Source organism: Pelodiscus sinensis, chromosome 2 (genome assembly GCF_052426305.1).
Source record: "Pelodiscus sinensis isolate ZL-2025 chromosome 2, ASM5242630v1, whole genome shotgun sequence".
Classification (NCBI taxonomy): domain Eukaryota; kingdom Metazoa; phylum Chordata; order Testudines; family Trionychidae; genus Pelodiscus; species Pelodiscus sinensis.
In genome coordinates, this window is record NC_143053.1 from 20,127,079 (window position 1) to 20,153,053 (window position 25,975).

Genomic DNA, 25,975 nt, shown 5'->3' on the forward strand with positions numbered 1-25,975 from the left:
CTGAGCGGCTCTGCTGCGCTTGTTCGGCGGCCGCCGCCAGCGTAGGCGGGGGTAGGGCGGCGGGGATCGCAAGCCCCAACCCTACGCCCCACGCCAGGGGCGCCGCGGGAAATGGCCGCTGGGACGCCCGAGCGGCTCTAACGCGCCGGCCCAGGGACGGCGGCCGGTGCAGGCGCAGGAGCCTCCGCCCTGATGGGCCGCCCATGCACTCGCCCAGCCCCTCCCACAGGGGGCATGCGCCAGCGTCCCTGCGCAGGGGCGCCAGGTTTAAAAGCCGGACGGCCTGGGCACAAGAGGAGAGAGGGGGGAGCTCCGGCGAGACGGGGCGCGGACAATCACCCTGGACGGCGGCGGGGCGGCAGGACCGACGGCGGACCCAGGACGGACAACCGAGTGTCCCACGATCCGAGTGGGTGAGTCACCCCCGAAACCCCGCTGAATCAGACTGAGACATATAGACCCAAAAGGGTCGGAGGAAGGAGCCCAGGATGGGGTCGGAGACCCCGGGGACCGGTGCATTGCGGCTGTAGCCCCCCCGGTCAGGCAGCGCATCTCAGACGCACTCCCTTAGGGTCCTGGACTGGGACCTGGAGAGGGGGCAGGCCCAGGTCCCCCTCCGCCCCAGTCAGATACTGGGGGGTCATTCAAGAGGCAAATCAGCAAAAGATAACGACCCCTCTCCCCGAGGTAGGGGCCGGGACCGTTACACAGGGCCACCCTGAAAGTCACACTGTGACTCTCAATAAACTGAATTAACTAGGTGAGAGATGATCCAGGTAAGGATCTTCCAGGCTATAGACAGCAGAGAGATCCCACTATGGCTGTCACAGTTAGATATGCTTCCTTTAGTTTTGTAAAGATGAACTATGAAACTCTTACAGGGCACCATATCCTTTTGCCATATAATCTTGAAACATCTAGTGAGTTCCTGACCAGGTGGGCACATCCACATTGTATAATATGTGAGATGGAATGTCGTCAGGGCATGAAGACTTGTCTGTGGACTGTTCCTTAAGGGAAATAAAAAGGGAAATAAGAACAACCCAGGAAACTACAGACCAGTTAGTTTAACTTCTGTGCCAGGGAAGATAATGGAGCAAGTAATTAAGAAAATCATCGGTAAACACTTGGAAGGTGGCAAGGTGATAGAGAACAGCCAGCATGGATTTGTAAAGAACAAATCATGTCAAACCAATCTGATGTGGATTGGTATACCTAGATTTTAGTAAGGCGTTTGATACGGTCTCGCATGATATTCTTATCAATAAACTAGGCAAATATAACTTAGATGGGGCTACTATAAGGTGGGTGCATAACTGGCTGGATAACCATACTCAGAGAGTAGTTATTAATGGTTCACAATCCTGCTGGAAAGGTATAACAAGTGGGGTTCTGCAGGGGTCTGTTTTGGGACCGGCTCTCTTCAATTTCTTCATCAATGATTTAGATATTGGCATAGCAAGTACGCTTATTAAGTTTGCAGATGATACCAAGCTGGGAGGGGTTGCGACTAATCTGGAGGATAGGGTCATAATTCAAAATGATCTGGACAAATTGGAGAAATGGTCTGAGGTAAACAGGATGAAGTTTAATAAAGACAAATGCAAAGTGATCCACTTAGGAAGCAACAATCAGTTTCACACATGCAGAATGGGAAAGGACTGTCTAGAAAGGAGTACAGCAGAAAGGGATCTAGGGGTTATAGTGGACCACAAGCTGAATATGAGTCAGCAGTGTGATGCTGTTGCAAAAAAAGCAAACATGATTCTGGGATGCATTAACAGGTGTGTTGTGAGCAAGACATGAGAAGTCATTCTTCCGTTCTACTCAGCGCTGGTTAGGCCTCAGTTGGAGTATTGTGTCCATTTCTGGGCACTGCATTTCATGAAAGATATGGAGAAATTGGAGAGGGTCCAGAGAAAAGCAACAAGAATGACTAAAGGTCTAGAGAACATGACCTATGAAGGAAGGCTGAAAGAATTGGGTTTGTTTAGTTTAGAAAAGAGAAGATTGAGGGGAGACATGATAGCCATTATCAGGTATCTAAAAGGGTGTCATAAGGAGGAGGGAGAAACCTTGTTCATCTTGGCCTCTGAGAAAAGAACAAGAAACAATGGGCTTAAACTGCAGCAAGGGAGGTTTAGGTTGGACATTAGGAAAAAGTTCCTGACTGAAATAAATTGCCCAGAGACGTTGTGGAATCTCCATCTCTGGAGATTTTTAAGAGTAGGTTAGATAAATGTCTAGCAGGGATGGTCTAAACAGTATTTGGTCCTGCCATGAGGGCAGGGGTCTGGACTTGATGACCTCTCGAGGTCCCTTCCAGTCCTAGTATTCTCTGATTCTATGATTAATAGCCTCAGTAACTTCAACTAAAGAAGCAGCCACAGACATTTGTCCACAGGACACAGTAGGAGTGTCCTTCTACTGGCTTCATCAGACATAGTGGGCTGACATATTATTAACATTGTCTCACCAGTGACAGAGAATGTCACTTTTATCTGGGAGCACCTGGTTAGTATCCGCTGTGAGGACAGGGACTGTATCACTTGATTTGGAGACATACAGAGCACGAACACCTTCTTAGAAAGCATTCATGTCATGCTAATCATCCACTTCCCGCTGTTCTGCAGCCGTCTGCTCTCATCAATCATTCTTCATTTGCCTTAATTGAGTTTGTAGTGCATATTTGGCTTGATGGTACCTGGCCTTCTTCATTGATGCTTTCTCGTCCAAGAGCTAGGACTTGTGTGATGCAAACAGTTTCCGGCGACTGGTCTTTTTCAGGGTCATTCTCATCAAACCCATTTTGGTGTTGCCACCTTGCAAGCCAAGAATTTTGGATGTTGTATTATATGTATGTGGTAGGGAGTCTGCCCCATATTTGCAGAAGAGGAGTTAAAGCAACCCAGGGGAGGCTGTGCGGGAGCTACCCAATTACCAAAGTGCTTGTAGAGACAGCCACTTGGGAGAAGGTTTAGAGACACCGCCATCAGTGCTAGGCTGGGCCATATAAGAAAGGCTGTGGAACAGAGTAGCTTTAGTCACACCCTGGAGGTCAAATAGGGGGACCTGGCTGCCATAAAGTGGGGAGAAAAGACAGCCCCAAAGACATAGCAGTGCTGAACAGAAGCAGTGGAGCATGACTGAGCTCCCAGCTAACTGGCTTCCAGACTGAGGCCATGATACAAGGGACGAGAAGGTGCTAGGGCTGCAAGGAAATAAATGGCAGATGTCAGAGAGGAGGCAGCATGTAGCTTCTGGCTAAAGGGTCCCAGGCCAGGACCCAGAGTAGCAGGCGGGCCTGGTCTTCCCCCTCATCCTTGGCCCCATTTGCCCTGGGGGAATGGCTAGTGTATGGACTTCAGTTTGCCACTGAGTGAGTCGTGGTGCAAAGGCAATGATAATGATGGCATACTGATCTCTGGAGCACCACAAGTCAGCCATTGACTCCTGTGGAGCAACTTGAGTTTGCAGGCAACATCAGACTGTATGATGAACCCTAACCCCAATTGTCACAGATCCTCCTTGGCCTCATGATTCCACTAGTATGTATATCCTGCTCCCACCTCCTCATCGTGGAACTCACAAGTGAGTCTGGTTTTCTTGAGGACAGAAATGTCTATGTTATACCTCCTCACAATCTTAGCAATAAGGGCTGTCCTTCATTCCAGTCTTTGGTCAGTGTCAGTAACAGTTCTGACAGTCCACAACCCAAAGTCAGTCTGAGAACTGAACAGAAAGGACCGGCTGTGTTTAGGATTTATTTTCAGCCCTCCTTCCCCAGATTGGGGAGCTCAGTGCTGTGTTCCATCAGCCCATAAGGATACAAGCTCCTTAACTGCCCTGGTCTTTGGAGAATAAGCTAAGGCCACCTCTGTGCAGAAATTTGTGACTGCCAGCAGCAGTCTGCCTGTCCCCAACACAACTTCTGCATTGTCACAAGACCCTGGTGCATTGGTTGAGTTAGATGAGTTAGCTAAATGGCCTACACTGTGAATAGCTTTACATGAGAGAGAGTTGTTCTTCTATACAGACCCACCATGGCTGCTCACTAGCCCCTACCCCTTCTGTGAAACAGGCAATAAAACTGTTTTTGACCTTCCTCTAGGTCCATAGAAATATTTCCTTTATGATTACATGTATAGTGTCTCAGGCTATGTTGAGACTACAAAAATCAATCGGAAAAAGAAACGCAATTCACAGTACGCAAATTGTGGGGTTTTTTGTTTTTTATTTACTTCTGAAAGAGGCTTTTCTGAAATTTGGCCCATCTACACAGGGCCAAATTTTGGAAAAAACTCTCTTTCAGAACATCCCTTCTTCCTCGTAAAACGAGGTTTATAGGGATGCTGACAAAACGTGTCCGCTTTTCTGACATTTTTTTTTTTCAAAAAAGCAGACACGTTCTTTGGATGTGGCAAAGCTTTTCAAAAGGTCTGCAGTCTACATGTACCCTCAGTGTAACTCTTAAGAGCATTCAGGCAGTGGTCCTGTTCAAATTAATTAATATAGCAGTGCTTTACACAGTCTCCCTGTGGCATATACAAGAGTCTTTTTCAACAAAAACAAAACCTTCCGTCTAAATTCTTTCTGGTTAAAAAAGAAAGACATGTAACAAACAGCCCTTTGAGTCTTCTTTGGTATTCTTTAGCAGAACTTGAGCTCCCCCTGCTGTCTGCAATAAAATGAATTTAATTATCTATCAAAGTCCCACAACTATACAGAGTGATTAGATCCTGAGGGACAGTGTTAAAAAGGTCCTTGACATTAAGCAGCCTATCAGAGATCAGGAGTACAGTTCTACCAAAAATTCAGTCTCCATGGAATCTTCATTTTCTAACCCCTGTCTCACAAATGGATTCTTATGCCCAACCCCTCTCATTTGAATATGTGTGTCCTCCCTCCTTATAGCTTGCACGCCCTAGTGCAGGCTTTCGACTTTCCCTCTCCATACCCCACAGACTCATGGGCCCAGTTCTGACCTCAGGCATGTACCATGGATCCCGCGGGTTTCAATGAGAGTTACCTGAGTATCCAAGGATTAAACTGGGCTATTCGTTTTCTAGTGGAATACCTAACCCACAGGTTTTCCTGCAACAGCTTCCACCTCACAAAGCCCATCTTTCTTATTGCACCTCTGGCCTTAATAGGTTTATAACCAGCAAATCCAATCTGGGACAGACAGACACTCCCACACCATCCAATAAGTACTATGAGGAAAGGCAATGTGTAGCAAATCCTCATCTTATTGAGGATTTTTCTTTTTTAGGTAGCTAAATATGAAAAAGATAAGGTTTGAAGCACAGAATTTTGAAGCTGTTCAAAAAAGTTTCTAACTGGAAGCCATGTTCTAGTCTTGATTTTCTTTTCCAATGGACCCTGTGGAGCAAGGGTACAACACAGACTATTTTTAGCAGGCAGTGCCTTGATCGCATGCATAAGCCAAAGACAAATTAGAAGTGTCACACGCTGGTACTCAGGTTATATTTTAGAGCACAAATCTGTAAGTAGGTTAATGACATGATTGTTTTAGTCTCTGAGGGCTTGTCTACTCTACAGAGAAGATCAAAGCTGCCGCAGTTGATCTTACAGGGTTTGAATTAGCGGGTCTAGTGAAGGCATACTAATTCGAACTGAGAGGGTGCTCCCATCGGTGACTGTAGTCCTGCTTGTACAAGAAGTAAGGGAAGTCAAAGAGAGAGTGTGCTCCCATCAACCTCCTGTTTTGTGGATGGCGCCAAACTGCAATTTAAGATACTTTGACTCTAGCTATGTAATTAACGTGGCTGGAGTTGCAGATCTTAATTCAAACTTAACCCCTACTGTAGACCAAGCCTCAGGGAGTCTGAACTATGGCTGGGAAGAGAAAGGGAACTGATTCAACCAAAACTGCACCGTAATGATAAGGGCTACGATTTCAGGAATGCCAAAAAAGGTACCCATTTTGATACCCCTGAAAGGGGATTCTCAATAAGTAATGACCACCCTATTAAAATATCTCTGCACTAGCCCAAGTCTGAAAGAAATCTGGACATATACAGCTGAGAACTCAGCATGGTCCACAGCCATCAGTAATAGTAAAGGCCACCTTGTCCATATCAGGGAAATGTATGCCTATGACCAAAATGCAAATTGACATAACTTAGCCTATGTCTACGCTACACAGGTTTTAACAACACAACTGTGTGAACACAGCCATGTGGCTAAAAGGCAGGCAGTGTAAACACTGTTTGTTGGCATTTTTGCCACCTAAAAGCTTCTACAACCCCCTTGTCCCATGTGCAGCAGTTTGCTTAGTCAGCAAGAAAGCGTTCCTGCCAACAAAGCACCATTTGCACTAGTACTTGCTGCAGGAAAGCTTTTGTCATTGGGGGGAGGCAACGGGGAGGTTCAGCCCCTGTAAACAATAAAAGTGCCCGTGCAGGCAAAGCTTTAGATAGGACCTCCGTCTCTTAGCCTATACATCTCCCCATGCAACAGCTACCACACTTCCAAGTGTGTAGAGTAAAGATTGGGCAGGGCATGATCAGAGAATGGGTGTGTCCAAGAAGACCGTACCTTTCTGATACTTCTAAAAGCTCCTGTAGTTTCTAGCAGGCCAAAACTAGTAGCACCAAAGAAAACCTTCAGCTTTTGGATCAACTATTGGCAGGCCAACCATTCTGTAGTGAAAAATAAAACATAGTTGGGGTGTTGCAGCTGGATGATGACTTAGAAAGATGAGTCAGCACCACATTGCTGCTCCATTTGCTAATGCTTGCCCAATGACCTTGAAGCACTTCATTCGTTGTTTTAGAGTGCTAGAAGTGTGGTGGGCTCTTTGCAGATGGTTAAAAAAGCACGATCACTGCTCTGAAGGGCTCAAGCGCCACACAGACTTTCTCTGAACATAGGCATCAACTTGTTTCATTGATTGTTTATCACAGGGGTCTCAAACTCCCAGCCCACAGGCCATCCCTGGCTGGAGAGATTGTGCAATCCGGACCCAGACTTCGGGTAGATTTGGGAGGGGGAACTGTCTGTTACCAGCATCCACACACTGCCCTTTTCCCCCCTCCATTGATCTCCAAAGCCACATCTTCAGGACAGGGCTCAGTAGCCAATAACAGACATGTCCCATCCCCCTTCCGCCCACCAGGAGTCCCGGGCCTGACTGCACAATCTCTTTGGCTGGGGATGGCCAATGCACTGGGAGATTGAGACCACTGGTTTATCAGAACTGCAGCTGGGGTGATCTTTATATTTAAAAGAACTGTCAGAACTTTTAGGCTCAAAAACAAGCTGTTAATGCAGCACTGGCCAGTCGAACCAAACCTGGGACCTCTGGAGCTTAGTATACGAGCCTCTACAGCTTGTGCTAAAAGTCAAATATCTCTTAGCTAAGGCCATAAAAGAAACCTATTCTTCTCTCTGTAAGTGGTCTAGATGCCCCTACACGGGACAGTGAACCACACCCAATAGGAAGGGGGATTACATTAAGTTGGCTACTGCAAGAATGATTATGTCTCTAGCCAGGTATTCTTCCCTTATCCTGTTCACTCGTTTGAAGAACAAGGTAAGTTATACGTCTGTGCATATTCTGCTTAATTATGTCTAAATACTACATAACTCTAGATGCCTGACTTTGTGACAGACAGGCACACAAGGGGCAGTGCATCCTCTTTCCAGATCTGTATTCTTAACTCAAGAGCATTCTCAAGAGCAAGATGCCATCCACCAATGGACCTCCATATGCTTCACAGACGGGGAAGAGAACTATACGCTCCTGGTGGGCCAGCATTATTTCACCCATTTACAGACTGCTAAACGTAGGCGTTGTGAGCGCCAGACTCCATAGCTGGTCAGTGGCACATGGAAGAAACCTCAACATTGAATAGCAGCACTAGACATGCAAACCAGGAGGTCTGCCTTTCAGCCCTGAGGATGGAAGCATGGGGTTCTGCCTCCTGCTGCTGAATGTGTCCCCCCAGTGCTTTACTAGGGACCCGCAATCCTGAGTGAAATGGGAATGGAGGGCACTTGGCACCTTGCAGGAAGAGCTCGTGCAGTAACCAGCCCTCCGTGGCCTAAATGCTTCGTGTTTGTTACTTGCAAATATTGATGAAAGGCAGATTCTGCCTTTCAGACACCAGTCTGATGGGGAGCAATGCAGTACAGCTGCTGCACCTTGTCAGGATGAGGGAGCTCAAATCTCCCTCCCCCCAACAAAATAAAATCCTTGCCACGCACACAGGCCTGTACAGACTGCACCAGCTTTTAGCCATATTTCCCCCAGCAATGCTTGCACTAACCAGCCCTAGGGACCAGAAGGCTGCCTTCTTCGCTGGGGAAGATTTGTGTTCAGCTTTCCCAAATACTACCAGTATATTTGATTTCTTCTAGATTTGCATTTCTGAGGGCATTACAGCGTGCTCTTTCCCCGATTTTCTAAATTATCTGCAGCCGCTGCATTGCTGTAGGCTAATTAATGATTAATAGGACAGCACAATTCAAATAATTCGTATAGCTCTGTGAGGGATTCCCTAGAGTGCTGCTGAATACTCCAGGTGAAATTCAGGAAGAGAGAGAACCCTGCCTGGGAATTGTATACTGAGGACAGTTAAATCCAGGCCTCAGCCCTAGGGCAACCAACCAACCTTGAGCTGCCTTCTACAAACCTCAATTTACTTCAGTTAATTAGCGACTATTAATATCTCATGAAAGACCCCACTGCAAACATAGCCTTTGTGGGTGAGGTGAAAAGGCCAAAGTTTTAGGCTGTCAAGCTTTGGAAGTTAGATATTTAACTAAGCAGTGCTGACATGCATAAGTACTGGATGTTTGTGGGGGGTGAGCAGGATTGGCTTACAGTTCAGCCTCCACAACTGCCAGTAGATACAGTCAGGGGGAGAACAGAACACCCCATCCCCTCCACAGAATTCCCTGCTTTGGGAGACCCAGGTAGAATTTGATTCACTCAAAATTCCTCCTGAGCGCTCTAGCCCTATTGTAGCCACTATGTACCCCAAACTCTAGCAACTAACGGCACATAGAGCAAAAAGGTCTCCCTAAGGCATGGGTGGCCAACTCGTTAGAGACGAAGAGCCAAGATAGTGGTGGATAGAGTGCACAGAGCCATGTACGGGGGGGGGGGGAGAGTTGTTGAGCAAAACAAAACAAAAAAACATGCCGGGGGAAAATAGGTGCCGGTACACCGTCCCAGGGCATAGCATCACAAAAAAACACTGGGAAGGGGTAAGAGGTACAAGCTTTGGTAAGGAATTTGGGTGCAGGAGGAAGTAGAGAAGAGGATGCTGGCTCAGGGAGGGGGCTCTAGACTGGAGAGTGTTGGGGTCAGGTGGCGGGTTGGGGTGCAGAGCAAGCTGCAGGCTTGTGGCTATGAGGGTGCAGGGGGTTGGGCTGGGGTGCATGAGGGGCACAGGGAAGGGAGGTTGGGAGTATGATGGTCTCAGGACACAGATTTGCAGTGAGGATGGTGCAGGAGTGTTGAGGCAGAAGTTTGGGGATGCGGGGGTGCAGGAGTTTGGGGATGTGAGAGGCTCAGGGCAGGGGGATCCAGAGTATGATAGGCTCAGGACTGGGAACTGGAGGGGCAGGAGTGTTATGATGCTGTGGCCAGATGGGGGTTTGGCCCCAGTTGGGGGCTTGTTGGCCAGGCTTCATTTTTAAATACAATATTATGTCAAACACAAAATGTTTCAGCATTGTCTTTATTTATGAGATGGGAGGGGAACCTGTTTGGAATCAGGGGTCACTGACCCACAGAAAAGTCAGTTGGAGCAACACAAGTGAGATGCAAAAAAACAACCACTCCAAAACCCCCAAGCCTCACTAATGTGGCTGCAATTGTGTTGGTGGGGACAGGGGACGGGGTGTTGGGGTAGGGTACACGTGAAGGGAGTCTGACCAGGGGGAGTGGACAGAAACAGCTGGGGCCAGTACCTGGGGATCCCGGGTCTCAGGAAGCGTGCTGGCTGCTCTTCCCTTCCTTCCCCCAGGCACTCCCCACCCCCCACTCTAACTCAATCCCCCTCCCCTTCCCCAGAGCCAGGCACTCTCCCTCCCACCCCCCCTCCTCCACTCTAACCCAATCCCCCTTTCCTCCCCTTCCCCAGAGCCAGGCACTGCCCCCCTCTAACGCAATTTCTCTCCTCCTTCCCCCTGCCACTCTAACCTAATTCTCAGGTCAGAGGCAGAGCCGCTGCCGCTACAGCCACGTGCGTCTCCCTCAAGGCTCTGGGGCGCATGTGCTGAGCGACCAGCCTTGAGACATGCTGGCTGGGACACTGTGTGCACCCCCCTCCAACCCAATCACCCTACTCCACCTCTTCCCTTCCCCAGGCTAGAGCCAGGCACACACACACACACTGCGCTCTAACCCATTCTCCTTCCCCCCCACTCTAACCTAATTCTTGGGTCCCGGAGCCGCTGCTACAGCCACATGTCTCTCTCCAGGTGCTAGGGCATGTGCACTGAGTGGCTGGCACGACATATGCACACCCCCCAACCCAATCCCCCTCTCCTCCTCTTCCCCAGAGCCAGACACCTCCCCTCCCCACTCTAACCCAATCCCCCTCCTCCCCAACCTTATGCCCAGGTCCCGGAGCTGCCGCTGGCACCACCGCCACACCTGGAGCCCTCGCCGCTTCCTGCGCTCAGCAGCTGGCTGCTAGCATGTGCAGGCTGGGACGCTGTGTGCAACCCTGCCTTCATGTGCAGGAAATGACGCAGTGTGCTGGGGGCCATGAGTGGAACAGTGCAGACCATGAGAGCGGCTGACCTGAGCAGTTCTGGGTTCTCTCCCGGTTCATCAGGAGCTGCAATTTTACTCTTTGTGAGCTGCAGGTTGGCCACTGCTGTCCTAAAGCATGATATATATCGAATAGAACAGCACTGTGATTTTGTACAGATAGCCCTTTGAATGCCCATGTATGACAGTGATACAAAAAGGTTAATATTGCTCAGATAAGCAGCTTAATAAAGCAACACAGCAGAAGTTTACATAATAAAATCTAAATCTGAAATGGACCCAGCTAGTTTTGTTTGCTTGGTTGGTTTTGGTTGAGGCCTTTTGGTGCTAGTGTAATGCAAATAAAAGTTGGTTCCAGATATGAAGAAACAGGTTTGGATCAAGTTCTGCAAGAGTTGTTCCCACATTCAAACTGAAAAATGATTGCATGTTGCTGGGTTTAGTTGCAAGCGTTTTATGGAGCACTAAGCTATTTCCCTTAGTTCAGTGATGGCCAGTGGAATGGCAATTCTGCCTTTGCTTTACTCATTTTTTTTCTCACCTTATCATAGTGGAGAGGGCAATAATAAAAAAGTGTTGTGTATCTCCTTCGCCTAGAGCAGGGCTGGGCAAAATATGGCCCATGGGCCATATCCAGCCCACCAACCCATTGGATCTGGTTCGCAGGCACATCGGGAATCTAAGTCTCTGCCTGCCTTGCCCCTTCACGCCACTCAGAAAAGCTGGCTGCGGGGCCCTATTTGTTTGTGAACAGATGTGAGCCCCCACCTTCACTCGGGCTCACAGCTATTCACAGATGCACATGATCCTGAGCAACCTGCTGGGGCATGGAAGACAGGGATCCAGCTAGGTTGCTGGCCAGGAGTCGCCCAAGTAAACATCTCCCGGCCAGAGCCTGCCTCTGGCAACCCATTCCCCCAACCCTCAGACCTCCCTTACCCCTCATAACCCAAATCCTCCTGCACCCCAGTCCCCTACCACAGCTCACAACCCTCTCCTTCATCCAAACTCCCAGATCCCACACCCCCTCCTACATCCCAATCCCTTACCCCAAGCTCCCTTCTGCACCCAGCGTCCATCCCAGACCCTGCACCTCCTCCATTAATATCATGGAAGAGTGTGGCCCTTGACCACTTACCAAATTCTTGGAGTGGCCCCCCCAGCAAAAATTATTGCCCACCCCTGGCCCAGTGAGTTGTGTTTAGAACCTCTCCTTCCATTTGAGCACTGAGAAGCAGCTGATTATGGGCATCTCTGTGCCTCGCTAGTGTGCCCTGTATCTCAAGCTTTTTCCTTGTGAACTGTGGAAGGGAGGGGATGAGTGTTTGTAGTTATTATATTAGTCTCACAACAGCAGAGGTAAATATGATAACAGCATGACTCAGAGTGTGCCTCAAAGGTCATTCTCAATTCCTATCCCAAACCCAAAAGGAAGAAGTGGACCAAAAAAAATCTCTTTATGTTCTTGTTCTCGGTTTCTGTACAAGGTGAGTCACCCTCCAGAGTCAAAAGCTGTAAAGTGACAAACATTGGTAAATAAGATAATATTAATAACACTGATGACTCACCTGAAACAAACACATATCAGTCACTTCTCAGCAGACTAAAAGTACCTCATCTGAGAAAAAAAATCCTGCCTGAATTTAAGTTAGGATAAAGAATGCAAATCTGCTCTGAATACATATTTTTCTATGACAAGGAGCATTCCACATGTTATTTATATATTCCATTGTGCAGTGCACATGCCAAGCAACTGGAAACATTACTCATAAGCAAGGCCCCAAGCAACTATGGAAAAGTTTGCTCAAAAAGTTGCTCTCATTTCTGCTAAGATAGCCTAATTGCTTCTGATCTCTTTTTTTTAAAGGAAGTAGGAACCCAGTCCCGTACATAAACTAGGTTGTTATTCTGTCCTGTCCTCCAGCCCAGTTTATCCTCATTCCCAGGCTGGTGCCTACTTCCTAACACCAATTCTGAGTCCTAAATTGAGTTATTAGGGACTGGTTAGTTACCATGCCCTAAAGCCAGCAAGGTACTAAAGCGAGAGCCTATAAAGGTAACTTATGCATCAGTTGTGTTATACGCCTTCCTCCATGCCCACTATAGAATCATAGCATCATAGGCTATGTCTAGACTGCAAGACTCTTTCGAAAAAGGCTTTTTCGAAAGATACTTTCGAAAAAGCCTCTTTCGAAAAAGAGCGTCTAGACTGCAAGCAGTACTTTCGAAAAAGCAAGCCGCTTTTTCGAAAGAGAGCACCCAGGCTGTCTGGATGCTCTCTTTCGAAAAAGCCCTGTTTGCATTCAAGAACGCCTTTTTTCGAAAGAGCACTTTCAAAAAAAGGCGTTCTTCCTCATGAAATAAGGAGTACCGCCGTCGAAAGAAAAGCTGCGTTCTTTCGATTTAATTTCTGTAGTCTAGATGCAGGTGAAGTTTTTTCGAAAAAAGGCTACGTTTTTCGAAAAAACCCTGCAGTCTAGACACAGCCATAGGGTTGGAAGAGACCTCAGAAGGTCATGAAGTCCAACCCCCTGCTAAAAACAGGATCAATCCCAACTAAATCAACCCAGCCAGGGCTTTGTCACGGCAGGACTTAAAAACTTCTGGGGATGGAGATTCCACCACCACCATAGATAGCCCACTCCAGTGCTTCCCCACTATACAGAGGAAGGAAATCTATATCAGCTCTTAGTCTGACAGAATTGCTCTTTAAATAAAGCTGTAAAGAAGCCTTCTTTCAGCTCTGGAGATTCCCCAGTTCAATTCTCAATGTCAGCAAAGATGAGAGCTATCATGAAAGCACACTCATTGTTCCACTGATAGACATGACAACTTATGTTCAAAACACAGGACACGTTCCCATTTTCTTGTGCCACTGTCAATTCTTCCTGTAATGCCCTTTGGTTCAAACTCTGCCTTCAGATACCTGCATGTGACTCCCACTGAGGTCAAAGGGAGGTGTTTGGGCATGGAGAGTAGAATTTGCTCTTGTGGTATCTAGTTTCTAGAAGCTGTTATTTGCAATTCACTTTCCAAAGCAATTAAATCTATTATGTTGAGCTTACATGCATGGAATTACCTCACACTCACCTTTCTTTCTTAATGAAGGCAGGGGTGAACAAACTTTGATCTGATAAACTAGCTCCTATTTTATCACCCTCTGTGCAAGGCCTTCCAGAACATTTTGCAGGCAATGTGCTGTCAGAAAACTGGCACTGAAAAATGGAAGGCATGATGTTTTGGGCCTGATCACTTGGAACTGGTAGCTGGAATTCACTCGCAGGCACAAGAGGCCAAATTTTGTTCTCAGTTACAATCGTGTAAGTCTGTAGGAACTCTGATGTCTTCTGCTAACTTACTCCCCCTCTAGGGGTGCATCTACACAGCTGGGCTTAACTCAAAATAAACTCTCAAATTGAGCTACGTCAATTGTGTAGCTCATTTCGAAATAGCATATTTTGAAATAGAGAGCGTCTACACAGCACTTATTTCCAAATGTAGCACTCTGCCTCCAACTTCCCTTACTCCTCATACAATGAGGCTGTGTCCACACTGGCACCCTTTTCCGGAAAAGGGATGCTAATGAGACACTTCGGAATTGCAAATGCCGCGGGGGATTTAAATATCCCCCGTGGCATTTGCATGAACATGGCTGCCGCTTTTTTCCGGCTCGGGGTTTTGCTGGAGAAAAGCGCCAGTCTGGATGGGATCTTGCGGAAAGTAGGAATAAGGGAATAAGGGATCTTCCGGAAAAGGGTTTATTTTCCGCAAGATCTCCGTCTAGACTGGCACTTTTCTCTGGCAAAACCCCGAGCCGGGTTCCATCACGCAAATCCATTTCAATTTATCAACATCCCTTTGTAACATTATACATTGGCCAAACTGGACAGTCTTTACGACAAAGGATTAATGAACACAAATCAGATATCATAAATAGTAACACACAGAAACCTTTTGGGGAACATTTTAACCTGCTCAGTCACTCTTAAATGGATCTAAAAGCGACTATATTATTTCAAAGCAATTTCAAAAACCAGCTGGAAAGAGAAGATGCAGTAATTGCCTTCATCTGCAAATTTGACACCTTTAATGAAGGTCTGAAAAAAGACCTTGCTTCAATGGGCCACTACATTCAATACCCTGATGACGTTACTAAGTATTGGGCATTTACAGCTCATTCAATTAGCCTCATTTAGCACAGACATTCTAATTGACAATTTTTCCCCTTCTCTTTCCCTACTCATCCCCTTTTACTGCTATTTATTTGCAGCTCTAGACCCCTTGCTCCATTCATCTGAAGAAGTGGGTTGTGCTCATGAAAACTCATGATACCATCAACATTTTTGTTAGTCTCTAAGGGTATGTCTACACTACCACCCTAGTTCGAACTAGGGTGGTTAATGTAGGCAACCGAAGTTGCAAATGAAGCCCGGGATTTGAATTTCCCGGACTTCATTTGCATCTTGCCGGGTGCCGCCATTTTTAAATCCCAGCTAGTTCGGACTCCGTGCCCACGGCTACACGCAGCACGGACTAAGTAGTACGGATTAGGCTTCCTATTCCGAACTACCGGTACGCCTCGTGCCAAGAGGTGTACCAGTAGTTTGGAATAGGAAGCCTAATCTGAACTACCTAGTCCGTGCCGCATGTAGCTGCAGGCACGGAGTCGGAACTAGTCGGGATTTAAAAATGGCGGCACCCGGCAAGATGCAAATGAAGCCCGGGAAATTCAAATCCCGGGCTTCATTTGCAACTTCGGTTGCCTACATTAACCACCCTAGTTCGAACTAGGGTGGTAGTGTAGACATACCCTAAGGGTGTGTCTAAACTACATGGCTCCATCGATGGAGCCATGTAGATTAGGCTGATCGGCAAAGGGAAATGAAGCCGCGATTTAAATAATCGCGGCTTCATTTAAATTTAAATGGCTGCCGCACTGAGCCAACAAACAGCTGATCAGCTGTTTGTCGTCTCAGCGCACTAGTCTGGATACTCCCGCGCCGACCTGAAAGCCCTTTATCGACCTCTCCGTTATGCCTCGTAGGATGAGGTTTACCGGGGAGGTCGATAAAGGGCTTTCAATCGCGGCTTCATTTCCCTTTGCCAAACAAACAAATCTACATGGCTCCGTCGACGGAGCCATGTAGTTTAGACATACCCTAAGGGAATGTCTACACTAGCCTCTTAGTTCGAACTAGGGTGGCTAATGTAGGCATTCAAACTTGTAAATGAAGCCCAGGCAGGGCAGGTACCATTTTTAAAGCCCCTTAGTTCGAACTGACTGCCTGCGGCTACAGTTAGTAGTTCGAACTGACTGCCTGCAATGAGGTGTAACAGTTAATCCGAACTAAGGACTTTGCAAGTTCAAATGCCTACATTAGCCACTCTAGTTCGAACTAGGTGGCTAATGTAGACATACCCTAAGGTGCTGTAGGACCATTCGTTGTTTTTTAAGTTCTTTGTAACTTGTCATTGAGATGGAACATAATGCTACCAAGAAGCAGTGAAGAGAACCATCCACTAATTAAAACTGTAAAATATGTTTTTAAGAAGCATCTCAACGCCATTTTATGTTCTTACCAAATCATAGACCAGAATGAAAAACTAAGTGATTCATGGGCAGTAAATCCATGCTGATCCTTGCACAATGACTATGTCCTTGCAATAATCCCACTCTACCAGTCCTCTCCCTCCAAAATTCTATCTGCAGTGCCATATCCTCTATCAGACTATGTGCTAAGATGTCTTCTTCTATATTCCACCACTTCCTATTGGGTCGGCCTTGCTGCCTTTATCCTTCAATCTTGATCTGTTTGGTTGTCTTACCACAAACTTTTCAGGACTACATTTTCATGACCAAACCATCAGAACCTGCATACCTTCATTTTTTTCCCCACAGTGTTAGTTTGAACGTGTTTCTAGCATCCACATTCCTCACATGCTCTTCCTTGTGCACACCACTTATACATCTAAATATTATTATTCTGTGGAACAGATCATTTGCTCATGTTTTTTCCCTGTGGCTTAACACTCAGGGCACATCTACACTACATGGAAGATTTACCTCTCCAGACATCGATCTTCCAGCATTCGATTTAGTGCATCAAGTCTGGACCCGTACATCAAATGCTGAGGGCAGTTCCAACCAGCATCTGGTACTCCTCCTTTTATGAGGAGTAAGGGAGTAGTAATGGCCTCCCACTGAGTGGACAGCGTAGAAACACAATATAAAATATGTGTATCACAATATCACACAAAATATGTGTATCACAATATTAACATAGCTGGAGTTGCTTATCTTATTTTGATCTTCCACTGTACTATAGACCAGGCCTCAGTGCCATACATTACAGCTGGACAGACCACCATTTTATTTGCATTCTCTTTTAATCTTATTGATATTCTCTTGTGACCTACCATTTCTCTCTTTCCATTTGAACCAGGTGTTAATTATCAGAGCTCTAATTTCATCCTCCATTTCCCCGTATTCTAGAACCCAGATACTGGAAACTTTTCAATTTGGGTATCATCTGCTCATTTAGTTTCTCTGTGCATAAACAGTCCCAAGCCCAGCTGAAAGAGGAAGATGGAATGGCATCAGGTTGGCAGCAAGCCATAAAAATGTATCATAAACTATCAGTATGAATCCCTTACGTGACATTTAAAAATTGAACTGATCTCTCTGCTATTCTCAGCATTAGTCATCCTAATTTATATTTGGAAGCAGTCAAGAGTATATTTACTTGTGAGAATTATGGGTTTTGTGACCTTCCTGCAATAAAACTCCTGTTTGGAGTCCCAGATGCCTTCCTAAACAATTAAAATAACTTAGGTCTATTCCTCTGAACTCAGTGAACACTACTGTCTCCTGAAAAGATGTCCACATAGCTAAGTGCATGATCCAGGTGATAAGGGGGAAATTCCTGCTAGTTCAAATCCAACTACTACCCTAGAGCCCCCCAACACAGCATCTTCTTCTTAAAACTTTTTCCATTTAAAGTAAAATGAGGTGGCAGAGCTGCAGAACCTCAAGTCTTTCACTGGCATTTTTATGTGCTTTAATTAAAAGCATCTTAATTGATAAAATTTGGATTTCTAAATATTCTGGATGTCATTGCCTATAACTCCCATTCACTGATGCTTATTGGAGTTATGGATAAAAAGTACAAAAGTCGGAAATGAGGTGTCATTTTAGTACAGCTTTTATCTTCTAGTTTCCTTTATACCTATTTAAAGTTTTGTGCGTGTGAGAAGTCCAGTTTGTCTGTGCAGTGCCTAGGCTCCTTGGTGCTACAATACTACAAATAGGACCTACTGATAAAGCCAGGAAATTCTGAACTTTCTCTGCCGCTTTTCTCCTGGGGTTTTTGTGGCTCAGCTGCTGCTATTTCTCTGTGGATCACTTTACATTTCTGTAGCACTTTGCAGCCTGTAATTTGTCATCACAACTTGCCCCCGATCTGTAAATTATGATCTCACTTACACTCGTGTAAAGCCAGAGTCACTCCACGGACTTGTGATCTCAGTTATTCTGGACATACAACATTTTCACTGCACTTAGAATCTAGTCTAAAAAAATAGTCATACCTACGCCTCTCTCACCAGCCAACAAAATGAAGCCATCTTATATGGCAGCCACTCTGTACAGCTAGCCTTATGCAATGTTGGGAGGAAAGGGTTGTTTGTTTGTTTGTTTGTTTGTTTTATTAAAAGAAAAGTGGACACTAATTTATTTAATTGAAACCAGGAGAGGAGTTTGGGGTAATGCAGGAGAAATTGGAATTTTGCCAGGGTAACTCTTCACTTCCAAGAAATATTATGGGATTTTTATGAAGCCTTTTATTTAACTTGTCCAGTAAACACACTGAGTGGTGTGTCAGAACTGGTCGGAACATTTTTGACTCAATGAAGTTGTTGAATTTTGTGGAGACAAATAGATTTTGATAATGTTTTAATCTGGAAGAATTTAGAGAGGGACACATACACTCAAGAGCTGGATGGCTAGATACTGCTTTGGGGCATGAGAGACCCATGCTGAACCCCCTCCATCATGCAAAGCGATTTGGGATGAATATCTTTGGTCAGACAGCAGGGACTTTAACCTGGGTCTCCCAAATCTCAGACCAGTCTCCTTTCTCACACATGCACACTTCTGTTTTCAATCCAATGCAGAATGACAAATTCATAAAACCTCCAAAGTTGCCATGAAACAGAATTGCCATTCTCCATTCAGCTCTGCTACATAGACACTAGGCATGAATAAATGGGTTGCACCCAGGCAAAAGTTATTGAAAGCAGTCACTGAAGTGGTAAACAAAAGGGAGAGTGCTTGACATTTATGTGCAGTAAATGTTCATGTATTAAGGACTCACACCCTGCAGTGAATGTGCAATAGCCTAGTCTTGCTGGGTTTTTAAATAAAACATTTTGTTCCAGATTGTTTAAAACACTGATCACTCTTGGCACTGAAAGCTCCAGTTCTCGACTGGAAAATGAAGACAATTTGTTCTAGGGTGTGAATTCTACATCATGCAACCAAGTGGCTCACAAGCAAATGGTCTTTGTCAATAAATAACAATAAAGAAAGGGGCCAGGACTTCAGTGTTCACGTCTCATCTGAAAGAGAGCACCTTCAGCTACACAGGACCCGTTAGCAACACGCTGGGGCATTGACTCCATACTGAGTCAGAGAGAAGAATGCCATGTAATGACTCACCAGCACCACTTCTTATGCAGCATTGTATGGAGCTAAATAATGTAATCTGTCTGTCTACTGGAGGGCTTTTAAAAAGCACTAGAGCACAGAGAGAGAGAGCTTTCCATGGGACGCATGAGAGAATTAAGGGCTGCATCCAACTCAGTGGAAAGACTCCCATTGACTTCATTTGCAGTTGGATCAGAGCTTAAATATAATGAGGAGGGCTGAAAAAACTTGTAGGAATTGATAGTAGTTACCAGAGATGGAATTTCAGAGCAAAATTCTGTCTTTGGAGAATCTCTACTGAAATACTCTCCATTATCTGCATGCTCAGATCTCCCACCTTCAACAGTGAGAATTCTGCTTTTCTAGGAAGAGCACAAGAGTGACAGTGAAATCTGTTTCGCGAAGCCTAGAGCAGAGGTTTGCCCTCTGGTTGCATAGAGACATTCTCAGAGTTTCCTGCAGATGGCACTGCTAAATTCGAAAACGAACAAGAATTTTGCCAACTTCGACTGAACTCTAAGTTAATTAGTAATATTGTCTGAATGTCAGGGTTAAACCATTTCCTGTCACGACAACGTATCTGAACGAGACATGGGGTCTCAAGACCCGATCCTGCATTCCTTGCCATCAGCAAAAGTTCTGGCTGTAAATGAAATGCAGGCTCAGGCTCTGTATTCATCCATTTCATTCCAGTGTTTAATTCCTTTCATTTAGTAAATGGAACAGAAATAAAATTCAGAGCCTCTCTTCCTATTGGGGAAATGTGGCAGTACCAGGTGCTTTGGTAGATTTATATTCTGATGCAAGAGGGTTGCATATTTTTATGTTATTATTATCAAGAAAAGTGTTAACTCTTTTCTGAATCTTGCTATGTTCTTGGTCTTCATACCATCTTGTGGCAGGGAGTTCCACAGATTAAGCATTATTAAGTTGACTATAAGAGTGAGTCCTTTTCATCAGTTTCAACCTGGCTGCTTTAAATTTTCATTTGCTGTCCCCTTGTTCTTCAGATCTGAGGAAAGGTAAATAGCAAGCAACGGGGACACCCTTCACCTTGAGAGATGGCTCCTCGAGAATAAATTTAATACTAATTTAAAGAAGTATGCACTGTTGATGCTCATACTGTACTCTTTCTTTTGATGGATGAGGACATCAGAATCCAACTGCCAAGCCAGCTCCTCCCACCAACCACAAATTCACCTGAAGGGCAAGAAAAGAGCAAAATTAATTTAAATCCATCTCTCCATTTGCAAGCACTTTAGTTTGACAGTCTTTAAAACCCAAGGCCATTGCTCGTCTTTCAAGGTGAAAGCTCTCAAGGAATTGAGTCTCATGTATCTTGTCAGCTCCTGTTTTACTGTCACCCAAGGACTTGACTATCCTAAGCAATATGACTTATGAAATACAGCAGCATTTGCAACTCGAAAGTGCATTCAATCTCAAAAGCACATACGTCAGCTAAAATGGGTTTCAAAGCACAACTCGTCTGAACTGATTTACAAGTCCCCCACCAGACACAGAATCACTTCTCCTATCAACTTCATTTTACAGGCCTCGAACACTTGGGTACTGCATCCAGGATTGGGGGCAGGAGGTAGGTATGTCAGTGGTAAAGGGATTTTTTTCGTCACTTTTAGCTTCAGGAGTATTTTATTTCCTGTTAGTATTGCCATAAGAGGTTTTTGTGTATACACTGGAGAAGTCTCCATGATGATGTGCTCACCTTTCTGCAACGGGACTTAAAAATGTTGCCACAGTCACTGTCCTGTGGTATGATTAGAGCCAAACCAGTGCAGCTGTGCTGGAAACAAAGAGAATATAGCATGCATCTTGCCGCTGCTATTCACGTGCAGGAAGCAGCTAGGACATGCTGCCATCGGAGAGCTTGGAGAGTGGAGTCAATTACTTAATATCCCTCTTCCGAGTCAACACTTTCAGGAGGGGAAGAGGGAAAAGAAAAAGAGAAGGTGACAGTGCTTTGTTCTTCAAATGCCTTATTTTTCCTTTAAAGGGAAGATTTTCGGCCATTGTGGGGTTTGGTTTCCGCTCAAAAGAAAGTCTTTCTAAAATATCTGGAACTTTTCCGTTAAAAGCATTTCTGGAAAATCATGCCAGTGTAGACGTAGCCCAGGAGTCATACCCCTATCTCCAAGTGTAGACATACCTTAATGTTGTCAGTTCTCAGTCTGTCCCAAGCATGGGGGAGAGAAATGTAACCAAGCTATTAACTGCTCCTCTGGGTTCTCAGATATGCTTTTGAAACTGTATGTGTCTATAAGCAAAAAGTGTCCTTCTGGGTGTCACTGCAATACTTGGGCCCAGATTCTCAAAATCTAAAGCCATAGTTGGAGTTTAAATAGTAACAATGGCTCAAAGTCATTTCCCTCTTGTAGGATCCTGCAGCTTACTATCATATTAAATTCATTTTAAATGAAGTATGTGTTTGCATAACAAAGTCTCTAATAGGAGACCAACTTAGACTATGTCTGTAGCGAGATAAAAATCTCAAGGTTGACCCAGATCAGCTGGCTCAGAGGGTTTGGCTTCTGGGGCAGGAAAAAAAAATGGTGTGTAGATATTTGGAGTCAGGCAAGCCCCCAAGCTCTGGGACCCTACAGAGATGGAGAGTCCCAGAGGTCATGCACCAACCTGAGTCTAGAAGTCTACATGATGATTTTTAGCTCCAAAACGAAAGCCCCAATCTTTTAGCCAGCCTCGTTTTTTTATCCCTGCCTAGGCATTCCTGCAAGGTCAAGTTCTGCTCTCAGCTGCATGCCAACAATTCTCATTGAAATCACAAGGGCTTAGCCGATTATAGAATTCAGAACCAAAGTTCTATTTTGTTTGTCTGCCCTCTGCTATTAGTGTTTCATTATGGAAGGGAATAGATTTATTGTTTTAATTGTTGAATCCATCAGAGACGTCAGTGCTAGGATTGTTACATAGCAAACTACAGTTAGGTTCTATCATGGCATAAAGCCTCAACCACATCAGTCACATTCTGAGGTATAAATTGTCACACCGTAATTCATGCCCTGTTGTGCCTCATTGCTTAATTATACAGTTTTATTGCAACTGGATTTTTTTATGGTAAGTCCTAGGCTGACATCACTCTGATTAAGAACTCATTTATGTGATTACATAGTAACACAATAAGATTTTGAGTTGGAAGGAAACCAAGTCCTTTCATGCCCATTCAGCTGCCTAGCTAGTGTGCATATGTATACTCTATAATTTTGTAGGCTTTATTTACAGCGAACAAGATTGAGCCCTAATGACCTTGAGAAAAGTGCAAGCAAGCAGTAAGGTTTATAGATATGCAGATAACATGCTTCTTTAGACTGCTTCTCTTATCTCTAGTCCTTCAGTGACCTGTAGTATTAAAGCAATTGATATCATCTTCAGTCTGAGATTTCTCTTGATGACTTACTTATGCTACAGGTTGAACCTCTCTAGTCCATCACTTTACTCTTTGGTCTGGCAACATCTGTGTTCAGCATGATTTTGGTTAGCCAGTTGTCTATTTATCATGAGTATGGTCTAGTTTCCCATGGTCCCATTGTGACAGACTCCCTCTCTCCCTCCCCCGCTTTATGAAATGGACTCATGGACACAAATATGCATAACTCAACTATGTTTGGGACAAAGTGCCTCATGTAACCTATCAGTCTTAATGCCTTAATCTGCTGGGTCTATATACCTTATTTTGGTGTACGTATCATTCTTGTGTGTAAAGTTAGATATATGGAATATGCAATGGTTTATGGTTTTAAATGTGCAAATGAAAAACATCAAGGGTGTTTCCAATGATGGGATGCCTCAATGTTTTGGCAATCATATGTAAACACCCTTTTTTGTTCTTTAAGTCTTAGTAATTGTTAGTTTTAGGAAGTCACATGTCCACTTCAACTGGTAGGAGCAGGCATAGCACTCCCAGGAGAATGAACCAAAGAGCCCCTTGAGAGGGGACTTCCCTGGTTCGGAGGTTTAGCTGGAATAAGAACCAGTTTAGGGTGAATTTGTAATAAGGTAGTACTGAGGTTAAGCTAAGCATTTGCTGTTATTTTAAATTTGTAATCTACTTTGCTCTGCCTGTTTTCACTTTTAGTCTCCTAAATCCTACTACTTGTACTTAATGAAATAAAAAACAACAAATCACTTTTATTTACTACCAAGTCCAGTGTAAATAATTGTTATCTGGGGGAGTGATCCATGTGTACATCCTCCTTTCATTGTTAAAGGGGGCTCACCTAGGGTACGTCTAAACTACACGCCTCCGTCGACGGAGGCATGTAGATTAGCCAGATTGGCAGAGGGAAATGAAGCCGCGATTAAAATAATCGCGGCTTCATTTAAATTTAAATGGCTGCCTCGCTCTGCCGATCAGCTGTTTGTCGGCAGATCGGGGCAGTCTGGACGCGACGCGCCGACAAAGAAGCCTTTCTTGATCGGCACAGGTATGCCTCGTGAAACCAGGTTTACCTGTGCCGATCAAGAAAGGCTTCTTTGTCGGCGCGGCGCGGCCAGACTGCCCCGATCTGCCGACAAACAGCTGATCGGAAGAGCGGGGCAGCCATTTAAATTTAAATGAAGCCGCGATTATTTTAATCGCGGCTTCATTTCCCTCTGCCAATCTGGCTAATCTACATGCCTCCGTCGACGGAGGCATGTAGTTTAGACGTACCCTTAAATAATTCATTTGGGATTCTGATCCCATTTGGGGAGTGGTATCCCTGGAAGCTGGGCCCAAAACTGCATTTCCCTTGGATCTGAAGAGTTTCAGCATCTGTACTGCTCCTTGGGGTGGGGGGAGCAGTGATCTCAGCTCAGTGTTTTGGCTGGGAGAGACTTGGGAGCTGACCCAGCAGGACAGGGTATTGAGAAACCCCAGAGAGCAGGAAGGCGAGTGGCAGTGGCCATGTCAGCACTCTGGGAAGCATCACCCCATCTGTGACCTCTCCCCATCACACCCATAAAGTTTGTTTACAGCCACCAATTTGGCTCTCAGAGTCCTGTGCTGTTATTTAGCTCTAATTTATCCCTAAATGTCTTCCAAGAGCCCAGTAAGCAGGGAAATGTTGGTAATGCTGCTAGACAATATCGACCTCCTGTGGTCCGGCAAATTCTTTGGTTTGGCACCAGTTAGATCCTGAAGGTGTCGAACTACAGAGATTCGATTTTTAGTGCAAATGGGCCTCAGCATTGTATTAGGCAGAGATAACTGCAGATAGTCCCTATGCCAAAGCCTCACAGTTTTAGGCCCTGATTCAGCAAAGAACTACATCATGTGCTCCAGTACCTTAGGCTTCATCACTGTACTGCTTGTTGCACCACTGACTCTGATGTCTTGTGCAGCAACTTTTTTTGTTTTATTACTCCATGTGTTTCCCATAGAATTCAGTGGATTAAATCTTCAAAGCACTTTAAAATGAAACTTCATTAAACCTTAAAACTGCCCCAGTGAAGCAGGCAATCCAGTACTACCACTGTTTTCACAGTAGAGGGAAACTGAATTCCATAGAATTGACTTGCCCAGGGTTGCAAAGTAAATCAGATTTAAACAAACAAACAAACAAACAAACAAACAAACAAACAAACAGGAGCTTCTGGCTCCCAAAACTGTGATCAGTCCATTAGATCATGATATCTACTTTCAGTCCATCCACTTTTCTTGGCGTGAATGTATTTTACATGGGGGGATGTGTCCAAGACCCTGTGCAGTTGTTCATCATGTCATAGAATGATAGAATACTAGAACTGGAAGGAACCTTGAGAGGTCCCATCTCCTGCCCTCACAGCAGGACCAAGCACCAACAATCATCCACATTAGCTAACTAAGGCTACAGCTGCACTACAAGCTGTTTCCAGAGGAGGAAATGCAAATAGAGCGCTCATTTGCATAGGTCACGCTCTCATTTGCATTTTCTCTTCCAATCCTTTTTGCGGAAGAGGTTTTTGCACAAAAAAGCACTTTTTTGTAAATGGCACTTTTTTGTTCAAACCCCTCTTTTGCGCAAAAGCCATTCTTCCTCAAAAAATGCAAAACCTCTTCCGCAAAAAGGATCAGATGAGAAAATGCAAACGAGAGTGTGACATATGCAAATGAGTGCTCCATTCGCATTTCCTCTTCCGAAAAAAGCTTGTAGTGTAGCTGTAGCATATGAGAGCTGGACATATTTTTCCACTGGAAGTTTTCTCAATCAGAAAATGCTGTTTTGATGGAATCTAAAGATTCCATGGGGACATGTTGAGTCTGTTGAAACTTTTGAAGAACAGGCAGGCTGCCCAGGCAGACTGGCTTCTTGTCAGCTTGCCCATGTATTTCTCTATGCTCCTGAAAACCGCCCCGGCAAACAACTTGATCCCAGTTCTGCAGCCTATCTGGCTCACTGCTGGATGCCAAGAAGCCCAGACCAGTTTTTTATTATTATTATTCCATTTTGTTTCTTCAGAAACTAAATTTTTATTGAAATATAATGTATGTTCTGTGGAAAGTTTCACATATCTGATTTTTCATT

At 45.0% G+C, this 25,975-nt stretch overlaps 1 long non-coding RNA gene across 1 annotated transcript in view; it reads right to left on the minus strand.

Moving 5' to 3' along the window:
- Nucleotides 1-16,440: 16,440 nt before the first annotated feature.
- Nucleotides 16,441-25,975, minus strand: part of LOC112545870 (uncharacterized) — a 56,328-nt gene continuing 46,793 nt past the window's right edge. The window contains exon 3 of the long non-coding RNA XR_016348682.1: nucleotides 16,441-20,657. This is a non-coding gene — a long non-coding RNA (uncharacterized LOC112545870). The remainder of the gene's footprint in view (nucleotides 20,658-25,975) is intronic.